Here is an 11520-nt window from a genome sequence, read left to right on the forward strand (position 1 = left end):
TTGTTAAGAAATGTGTACATACACATTTCCGACTAGCCACAGCCTGCAGCTTTGCTGACTCCTTTCTTGTCAGACTTCAGAGCAAAGCAATCACCCAGGGTATGGCACTGGAATATCTCAGTGCAATAGGTGAAGACTATATGATAGGAGGAATTTTTATTGACTTCTCCAAGGCATTTCCTTTAGCTCACCATAAATTACCCTTACAAAACATCAGGGGTGTGGGACCTACATAAAGGGGTTTGCATTAACTGAGGAATCGCACAGGAAAGAAAACCCTGTGAACAGTGATTCAAGGGAATTACAAATGGGTCGCCTGAGGATGTACTTTATTTTCTCTGTTTGACGATTATCTTACAGTCTAATGTTTTTTCTCCCCCGTGTACATGTATGTTGATGATATAGTGTGATTTTTACAGATCAGCATCGATGCCCTGGGGTAGCTCCAGCAGCCTACAGTCCTACTTACTGAGCTGTTTTTTCTTCAGAAGTTGATTTAAATGAAACTTGATGCCAAAATCTTAGTCTTCTGTTTCACTTCAAGGTTCCATAAATTTAGGGTCTCATTAATGATTAACAACCAGGTAGCATTTCAGAACAGGCTGAGTAAGCTTCATTTCTGTATTGTGACCTCAACTTTCAGACTTTTAAACAGCAGACTTTTCTATTTTCCTCAATACCTGTAGAAGTGTCTTTCTGGATTGTGCTGCTAAAATGTGATCACTTTATTCTATTTTTTTTTTTTTTTGTGGTAGAAGAAAGTGTGGAGAAGAGTTGGCTCCACGCCAGCTTAAATATTTCCTGGGCAGTTGCTGCCCCAGTGCACCTGGCTTGACAGGTGTCTAAGTGTCTCTTAGAGCCTCTTAGGAGCTTGCATTATCCAGCAGCTGTGGAAGCTGATAAAGCCATTGTGAAGTGAAAATCTAGCATCCTCCCTAGCAGAATGCATCTTTACTTCGATGGCTGGCATGAGTGCGCCGGTGCGTCCTACCAAGCCAGAAGGGGAGGATTGAGATATGTATTCATACCAAAATGAGCACTTGCAAATCTAGTCTCCGATCATTACTTTAATTATCATAATGTATAAATGCACAATCTGGCCTCCAAAGGAGCAACAGAAATCGTCATATATTATAGAAGAAAAGTAAAATACGGAAATTTGGAATCACGGAATGATACACAGAATGCTTCATTTAAATAGTAATACAATTTTTTCAAGTGGGGAAACCACAGTTCAAAAAAGTATATAATTACTCAAGGTCATAGAAATATATTTAATTGACTAACTTGATATTGAAAAGATAATATTAGAAGTATAAAATTATCTAATTTTATCTTTCATTTTGTTAATGACATCTAGGAGGAGTGATATATAATAGGAATGCAACTAAGAGATGAAATGAGACACTATTTAAGCATTTTTGAAAAAATTCTGCTTAGCCAATTGCTACTTTTGTTCTTACTTGAATATAATGAGTTGTTAGCATAAAAACAAAATGTCTTCATCATACGTATTTAAATTTACAATAAGTATTAAGAAATTGGGGTTCTTCATTGAAACTGAAAGCTATGTAACTTGTGTGGAACTTATCAAACTGTGCTTGACTAACCTCACTTAACATAATGTTCACCTGTTCCTTCCATCTTCTTGCAAATGATATTATTTTATTCTTCTTTATAGCTTCTTTATAGAATTCCATTGTGTGTATTCTCCATAATTTTGCAATCCATTCATCTGATGGAGATCTAGGTTGGTTCCATATTTTGGCTATTACAAACTGTGCTGCTATGAACATGGGTATGCATATGTTAATGTAGTTCTCTGATTTCAAAACCTTTGGAAAGATACCCAGGAGTGGTATAGCCGGATCAAATGGTGGACCTATTCCCAGTCTTCTAAGGAATCTCCATACTGATCTCCATAGTGGCTGACTTACTTTGCACTCCCACCAACAGTGTAAAAAGATTCCTCTTACCCCACATCCTTGCCAGCAATTGTTGTTTGATTTCTTTATGTTTGCCACTCTGATTGGGGTTAGATGGAATCTCAACATAGTTTTGGTTTGCATCTTCCTGATGGCTAGTGATGTTGAACATGTTTTCATGTATCTATTGGCCATTTGTATCTCTTCTTTTTGAAGTGTCTATTCATTTCAGTTGCCCATTTCTTGATTGGGTTGTTTGTTTTCTTTTTTATTCTTTTTTTCTGTTTTGTTTTGTTTTTCTTTCTCCTTTGCTCCTATGATTTTGGCTCTTCTGATTTTCATGCCTCCTTTTCTTTCTGTCCAGCTGTAATTCTTGCTGCTCCTCAAGCAATCTTGTACTTTGATCCCCCTATCTATTGGCTAAAAACATTCGATTTTCAGGAGTTTCCTTATATTCCTGGACTCTTATGGAAATCCTGCCCATCTTCTAGGATCAGGCACATGCTGTGTGAAGGCTTCCTCAATCACACTGTCTAAAAAATGCTTTCTTTTATTAAAAACTTTGAAGTTATTTATTTTTATCAGTTACATCACATTTATATTATCTTGTGACATAAATTTCTCATGTCATATTATTTCTATTATATTGAGATTTTGTTGAAGAATGGATATAGGGATATGGATTTCAACTCGTGAAGAATGCTAAGCATTGCTTTGAACATAGTACCATCTCACTCCATTGAGAAGTAGTGACATGAGCTCTACATGAACAAATTTCAGATTCTAAAGAAAAAAGCAGTTTTTGAGTTTATATATACCCTAATGATGTTGAGGTATGACCTTCTATTCTGATTCACTTCAGTGCTTTTAGCATGAATGGGTATTGGAATTTATAAAATACTTTTTCAGTACTTATTGAAATGATGATGCTATTTTTATCTTTGCTTCTATGTGGTGAGTTACATAGATGTTTTTTGTATGTTGAACCAGATTTTTATCCCTGGTATGAACCCTACATGGTCATGGTGCATGATTTTCTTGATGTAGTTTTGAATATACATTGATAGTATTTTGTTTAGCAATTTTGTGTCTAAGTTAATCAGTGATATAGGCCTATAGTTTTCTTTTCTTGAGCTGTCTTTATTTGGTTTTGATGTTAATGTGACGCGGCCAACATCATATTAATTGGGGAAAAACTGCAAGTCTTCCCTCTAAAAACAGGAACAAGATAGGATGTCTATTATCACTATTTATTTACAATATAGTACTTGATATTCTAGCCAGATAAATGAGGCAAGAGAAGGAAATCAAAGAAATACAAATTAAAAAGGAAAAACTAAAACTATTTGCAGATGATATGATACTATATTAAGAAGACCCAACAAACTCAGTCAAAAGGCTTATATAACTAATCAACAAATTCAAATGTCTGGATATAAAATCAATCTTAAAAAATCAAAAGCTTGCCAGGAGTGGTGGCTCACGCTTGTACTCCCCGTGCTTAGGAGGCTGGGACAGGAGGATCACACAGGTTCAAAGCCAGCCTCAGCTACTTAGTGAGACCCTGTTTCCAAATAAAATATAAAACAGGTCTGGTAGTATAGCCCGGAGGTTCCACCCCCAGTACACGGAAAAAAAAAAAAAAAAAAAAAAAAGCTTTCCTTTCCTGTATGCCAATCATAAATACACCGAAGAAAAAAATCCAGAAAACACTTCCACCCAGGATATCCCACAAAAAAAAAAATAAAATAAAATACTTAGGAATAAACCTAACAAAGGAGGTAAGAGACCTCTCCAAAAATTTTTATAAAACATTGTAAAAAGAAGTCAAAGAAGACTCCAGGAGATGGGAAGAACGTTGATGCTCTTAGATAGACAGAATAAATATCATCAAAATGGCCATTCTTCCAAAAGTGATCTACATATCAATGCAACACCCACTAAATTACCAAAGCCATTCCTCACAGGCATAGAAAAATCAGTCCTTAAATTCATTGGAACAACAACAACAACAAAACACAGAATAGCCAAAGTAGTTCCCAGCAACAAAATCCATGTAAGAGGTATCACAATACCTGACTTCAAAGTATAATACAAAGCCATAGTAATAAAACAGCATGATATTGTCATAAAAACAGACACAGAGACCAATGGAGAGAAACAGAAGACTCAGAAACAAATCTTCACATTTACAGCCATTTGATTTTTTATAAAGTAGCTAAATCCATACACTGGAAAAAAAGATAGCCTCTTCAACAAATGCTGTTTGCAAAACTGTTTATGCATATGTAGAAAAATGGAAATAAACCTCACTTTCTCACCCTGCACAAGAGTCAATCCAAGATGGATCAAAAATTTGGAAGTCAGACCAGAGACCTTGCAGCTCCTTGAAGAGGGCATAGGTTCAGTACTTCAACACACAGTCCCAGGTAAAAACTTTCTCAATAAGACCCAAAGTCACAAAAAATTAAAAGGAGGACCAGTGTGTGGTATTGCATTAAACTTAAGAGCCTCTTTGCAGCAAAGGAAACTATCAAGAACCTCAACAGAGAGCTGACAGAATGGAAGAAAATTTTTTTCAACTACTCCTCCAATAGAGGACTAATATCTAGAATATACAGAGAACTCAAGAAACTCAGAACTAAGAAAACAAATAACCCAATCAAATAATGGGCAAGTAAACTACATAGACACTTTACAAATCAAAACTACCATAAGATTTCACCTAACTCCAATTATAATGACAATCATTAAAAACACAAACAACAACAAATGGTGACAAAGGTGTGAATTGGATACTGTAATACATTGTTGGTGGGATTGTAAATTAGTGCAGCCACTTTGAAAAAGAGTATGGAGAATCCTCAGAAAAATGGAATGAACCTACCATATGATCCAGCAATACCACTTCTGAGTATCTACCCCCAAAATGAAAACCGAACTAACACACTAATGGATGAATATCTATGCTTATAGCCACACAATTCACAATTGCCAAACTATGGAACCAGCCACGTTGTCTATCAACAGATGAATGGATTATAAAACTATGGGATATTAACACAATGAATTTTTACTCAGTCATAAAGAAGAAAAAAATAATGTCATTTGCAAGGAAATGAACAGGAGAACATTATGCTAAATGAGATTAGTCCCAAAAAGTAAAAAATGGGATGCTCTCCCTAATAGGCAAAAGCTAGGGATAAAATTGGTCATAGGAGGAACACTTAGTTGAAAAAAAGGGAAATCTTAGATAAGCAAATAAGGCAACCAAACTTAGGGTAATGGGAGGAGAAAAGAAGGAAGTCCCTAATGAACATAATGTACATTCACAAGCATATCAGAGTCAATCACTAAGCCACACATGAGCAGACAGGAGGGTGAGCAAATGGGTGGGATGTGGAGAGGGGCTCAATGAGTGATGTGTACACGTATGCCACTATCACCTTGTATCCTCTTAAGACGTATGACTACAATGCATCAATAAAAGAAAAATGAACCTTTTGGACATGCCATCTGCGGTGAGTGTGTGCTCCGGGGCGGCCTCCATCTGGAGGCTCCTGCGCCGCCCTCGACCGTCTCTCCAGGTCTAACCTGCTGCTTCCTTTCCCTCGACTTCAGGTGGAACCGCCACCAAGATGCAGATCTTCCTGAAAACCCTCACTGGGAAGACCATGACGCCCTAGGTTGAACCTTTAAATACTATGGAAAAGGTAAAGGACAAGATCCAGGATTAAGGAATTCCTCCTGATCAGCAAAGATTGATATTTGCTGGTAAGCTACTGGAAGATGGACGAACTTTGTCTGACTACAACATCCAAAAGGAATCCACCTTCATCTTGTGTTGAGGTTTCGTGGTGGTGCTAAGGAAAGGAAGAAGTCTTACACCACTCCCAAGAAGAATAAGCATAAGAGAAAGAAGGTTAAGTTGGATGTCCTAAAATACTAAAAGGTGGATGAAAATGGGAAAATTAGTCATCTTAGTCGGGAGTGCCCATCAGATGAATGTGGTGCTGGAGTTTTGATGCTAGCCACCTTGACAGAGATTATTGTGGCAAGTGCTCCTGACTTACTTCTTCAACAAACCAGAAGACAAGCAATAGTGTATGAGTTAATAAAAGGACATGAGTTAAAAAAAAAGAAAGATGAAAAAAAATTATTGAAACCCCATAGAGAAAGTACCTCAAGCTCTTTAGAACCACATTGCAATGGAGAATACACATTTCTTCTTATGTTTTTGTAAAAAACTGTAATAAGCAAACATCATTTTCCATAATAGCAATCAAATAAACATTGTCAGGCTGTGATTTAATAGATGATATCTACAACTATAACTGCTAGTTTTTTCATGAATGTCAGTTTGAAGTAAGCTGTTGTTAATGTCAACTAAAATATATAGCATCTAGAAAATCATAATGTTGAGCAATTAAGCTCTTAGAAAAGTCTAACTTTATGTGTATAGTTTACTTCTATATTTTTGTTGTTAAACTAAGAAACAATGCAAAGACTATATTAATCCTCAAAGTGGATGGAAATGGTAGAAAATTTTGGCAGCTCCAATTTGTCTTGTGAAATTTTAGTGACAGGTAAGTGTTCAGATTTTGATGGGTGACATGTTCTTGTAACTTCTTTTGAAATATATCCAAAATGTGTTTAGTGGTCTTGGCATTTGATGGAACTTTATATTTGGTATCTGAATTACATGTGTATTTAATTCTTCTAGGGATTATTTTGGTTAGCTGGTCATGTAGCTTGTGTTCTTGGGTCATATTTGTTTCCCTAAAATTTCACATGGTCAAATGGGAATGTAGGGATTGATTTTGTGCAAATGGAATTAAGCAGAGCTGCTACAACTGAACTACTACCTTGAATACATTTACAGGTTGCTCCATTCAAAAATTCACAAATGCATATGTCCTATAATGTGTTGTGTGCATTGTGAGTTATTAATAATTCTGACAAGGTGAGTAGAAAGATGGAAATAATGGCACCTGCAGACATTATTTCCATTAATTTTTAATCAATACATAATAATTATACATATATGAGGTACAATGTGATGTCTCATCATATGGTTAGCAAAATTGTGTTTCTTCCCACCTCAAAATTCATGTTTGGCTACATGTATACAATGTATAATGATTAAATCAAGGTAATTAACATATTTATAATCACATACAATTACAGTTTGTTCATGGTGAGGAATTTAAAAACATTTCTTTTAACTATTTTGAAACATACAATGTTTTATTAACAATAGTCTCTATAGAGGAACTGTTATGATTGTACAAAACTGCTTTTAGAATGTACGGCTGTTGGACGTATATTTTTTAGTGCAGTACAGTGATTTATTTTACATAGCTCTTATTATGTTACTTGTAATTGAAAAATCATAATTGTATACATTTTTGTAATACAATTTGATGGTTAGTTAGTTTCTCCTCTTTTGTCTTTGAAACAAGGCCAATAGTATTTGGAAGCTGTTGGACTTTTAAGACACAATAAAAAGTAAATATATTTCTAAATGGATGTTTGTCTTTTAGTTTGAGTCTAATAAGAATCTGAAAGTTCCTTAGAAGGTGTTGGGTATACTTGGTTTTGAGCTCTGGAAGTTGGAGTGGGTGGGTTTATAGTACAGTTTTATATGTCAAACAGAAATCCTGAATTAATATTACAGAGAGAGTACTGTGTGGGAAAGGCTTAAGGGTAAGACTTGGAATTATTCCTTTTATCTGTGCAACATTCTTTTAGTAGAAATTTCTTACTGTTATGATCTACCTATGTATCTGCTGCAAATGTGATTTACCCTGCATGATACAGACTCTTCTCATCCATGCTATTTTATTTTCCAAAAATTCTCATAAAGATTCTCCCATTTTATTAAGTTCAGTATTTTATCATTGCTCTTTTCTTTAGCCTAAACTTTAAAACATTATTAAACTTCATATTTTCAAACACATTTTTGTTCTGATTTTAAAACTTAACAAGATTTGGTCACTGTGAAAATATGTAAAAAATATTTTGCCATTTGGTTAACCTATTATATGGGCCTAATTGTGTCTCCTCCCATCTTCAAAAATTGAAGGTTGAAGTCTCAGAAATATCCATATTTTCTACTCTTCATCATGTTAGACAGCATCTAACATGCCTGTATATAATTAAGAGGAGAAGCTTTCTTCCGTATGTACCTTATACATCTATAAATCTTTTTTTTTTCTCGGCAGTATTTATAAGTTTTATTTTTTATATTTATTTATTTATTTATTTATTTATTTATTTATATTTATTTTGGTGGTACTGGGGTTCCTGGAAGACCTTCTACCTCTGGGCTACACTCCCAGACCTATTTTGTATTTTTTTATTTGGAAACAGGGGCTCTTAAGCCAGCGAGGCTGGCGCCGAACCCGCGCGATCCTCCTGTCTCTGTCTCCCAAGCACGGGGATTACAAGCATGCGCCACCATGCCTGGCTAAGCTTTATTTTTTCATGGGTGTGTTGTAAGCATACGTCATTATGATGTACAGGATGGTAGAGGCATGCATGCATATATCATTCATTTAGCCCTTCCCCAATTCCCACACTGTTTCCTCTCCACTCTCTCCTTCTCCTGTTCAGCTTTGATATGTTTGAAAATGTATATCATGCGCATTAGGGTGTATACATCTTTTTTTAAACTATGCACTCTTTCTCCAAAGCCCTACATCACATTCCTATTTCCCATTAACCAGAACTGGTCACAAGTCCATGACTCTGCTATTCACAATAAGCCCAAAGGAAGTGACCATGAATGGCATGGGCCAGTCAGTTTCCTGCCTCAAGTCTTAGAAGTCCTCAAATTCTGCTAAGGTCATAGCTACTAGATTAAAAAAAGAGAGAGAATTTGGATCTGTTAGAAGAATTTTGAATGGCTGTAAGGCAGTAAACAATGTCTTCCACTCTGAAAATTAAATATATGTAAAATCTATTATCTATCGATCTATCATCTATCTACCTACCTATCTATCCAGCTATCATTAAACCAGTGATGACTTTTTCCCCATTAAAACTGACCAAACTATTTTAGAGTTGGCACGGTGGACTGGAGCATGCAGTGTTATAATCATGTAGTGAGTAAACAGCTGGCAGTGTGGAGGATGGCCTTGCTTATTTCTGGATGTGATTCCTGTCCTCAGGCACTACTAAAGCACTGGGTAATGGTTGCTGAACGGCCATTCATCCAAAGGAACAAATAATATGTGTATCTGCCTGGGGACACAACCAGCTAAAATTGGTTGGTGTCATGTAATATGCATTAAGCTTGGTCAAGAGAGGAAGTTGGTCATAAGCTCAGACAGGGTGTAATTGGCTCTGAACAAAAGAATGGATGATACTGGGTCATGGCAAAGGCTCCGGATAATGCACCCAACTGGCTGATGCTGATTTTCATTCCTATCCAGTGCATCTAGTCCTACAGTTCTTCCTTTGTTGCCACAATATAGCAGTTCCACTGATGGTGTAAGAAGATAATTCTATAATAAAAATAACCAAGGGGGAAAACAAGAATAGTGAGAGCAAGGGAAACTTCAGGTGCCAAGAAGTTCATTTTCTCAGCATGCATTTTAATACAAGTACTGAGGTGCATTATGACCCCCCAGTGGCAGAGAGCTGGGATGTCAGATTTAGCTGACAAACTGTGAGGATGCAAGACACTTTAATTAAAGTCAGGAGCAAAATTTAGAGTCAGGAACTTATGAAAATATGGGTGGTAAAAATATCTTCCTTTTTTCTATCTGTTTTTTTTAATTTTTTAAAACCACAGGGTAGAAATAAAAAATATTAGTAAAAAGAAAATGTCTAATTGCCATACATTCATGACATACTATGATGAACAAATTTCTGCAGCAGGTGATTAATACCTTACAAAAAAGTATTTCTAGATTATAGGCAGTGAAGTAGTTATAAATATTAGGTATGTGAGTAAAATATATGAAAAATGCCCCTTATCTTTTTTTAATAAAATCATAATGCAGAGAGGCCTTCTTTGGGGGTGGTGCACAATAGCAGCTTGAAGAGCGATTTCATCTTCTGGGCTGGCGCTAAGGGCTCTGCTGTATTTTTGGATCAACTAGCTAACTGGGTAAGCATCATTAAACCTCCTTGAAATGAAGGATGGACAGCACAGGGGGACATATTTAAACTCGGGTTCAAGTTTTGTCAAGATGATGAAAGGGAAAATGTAGAATAGGGAGAAGGAGATGCATGCTTCTGAATCCAGTACTCTCTGAGATCCTCAATGGGGCTTTATGATAAATGGCTCACCTAATACCAGCTGTCTACACTTATCATTCTCTGAACCACAATATGCACATGCTATTGGTATTATTAAATGTTACCATTATGTGTCACAGATTATTTTCCATTCTGGTTTCATGCTGATTTCCTGCCAGTCACTAATTTATTTTGCCCATATCAGATAGGCCATGTCAAAGAATTTACCTTTAGCCTCTGTCTTATTCTATTGTTTTCCTTGTTTATCATCTATAAGTACAGTGATAATATCTGAACCTTGTATTCATTGAATTTTTTCATACTATACTTATTTCACAAAAGACTTCAGAAACCTAAAGTAATAAATTGGTGCATTCCAGATAGTATGGCTTCTCTCTATGACCGACCTAGGTTTATGATTTTAAAAACATGTAAAATATGTCATATCACTGGCCAGAATTTTTCTGGGCTATTTTTCATTTCCTTTTTAGATATGCATCTCCTAATTTTCTGAGTTTGGACAGTATTATAGAAGTGACCGATCAAGTCTTAATGTTTCCAGATGACTAGTAAAAAATTCAAAAGGGTCATAGGGCATGGCTGCTTGCATGCTTTTAAGGAAAATTCTTCCTCTTTCTGAAATCAGTAGAAGAGGCATTAGACAGTTTTAAAAGTGAGAATATACATCTTCTACATGGTAGAAAAGGCAAGATGGGCTATGATGGTGGGAATTCTTTGTGTTTGTTTCTTTCGATGCTTTTACCATGCCATATTGTGATTGTCTGTTTATGTAGCTATCTTTTTATGGGTCTATGAGCTGAGAATCCATAGCATAGCAATTTTTATATTTCAGAAGGCCATATCAAAAAAACCTCAATGTTTATCCTCTAGTGATTGTGTAATAGATGTGTGTTGAATAAATAAAGAATAGGGAAGAGGATTTCTTCTTTTTGTTCTTTGGAGAAAGGTATTTTGTTAGAAAGGAACCACCTCTTTCTGTATGGATCCTTAGCCTGAGCCTGTATGCTGAAGTTGCTGGAGAGCAGTTTAAGCCAGATATTTTCCTACTGCAATGAAGCTAAGCTGGGGTGGAGAGGGGGAGGCCTTATCTCACTGAGTAAGCACAACACCTGGGTAGTTACCCTTCGACTGTCCAAAGATGAGGCTCAATTGGGAGTGAAACCGAGACCAGGTTCAGCTTGGTTCACTTGCCACTCAGGACAAGCGTGTTGTAACAACTGTCACAGACAGCAGCTCCTTTGTTGAACTCTTCGCTCTGAATGCTCTGATAGCATTTACATTGCTACTCGAAGTTATAGTCTCACTCTCTGTCCTCATAACAGAAAAT

At 36.1% G+C, this 11520-nt stretch overlaps 1 pseudogene across 1 annotated transcript; it reads left to right on the forward strand.

Moving 5' to 3' along the window:
• Positions 1–5563: 5563 nt before the first annotated feature.
• Positions 5564–6028, forward strand: LOC308263585 (ubiquitin-ribosomal protein eS31 fusion protein-like; annotated as a pseudogene). Its single transcript has one exon. The product of its transcript is annotated as a ubiquitin-ribosomal protein eS31 fusion protein-like (transcript).
• The last annotated feature ends 5492 nt before the right edge of the window (positions 6029–11520 follow it).

The sequence above is a fragment of the Muscardinus avellanarius genome, assembly GCF_963383645.1.
Source record: "Muscardinus avellanarius genome assembly, chromosome: 5".
Classification (NCBI taxonomy): domain Eukaryota; kingdom Metazoa; phylum Chordata; class Mammalia; order Rodentia; family Gliridae; genus Muscardinus; species Muscardinus avellanarius.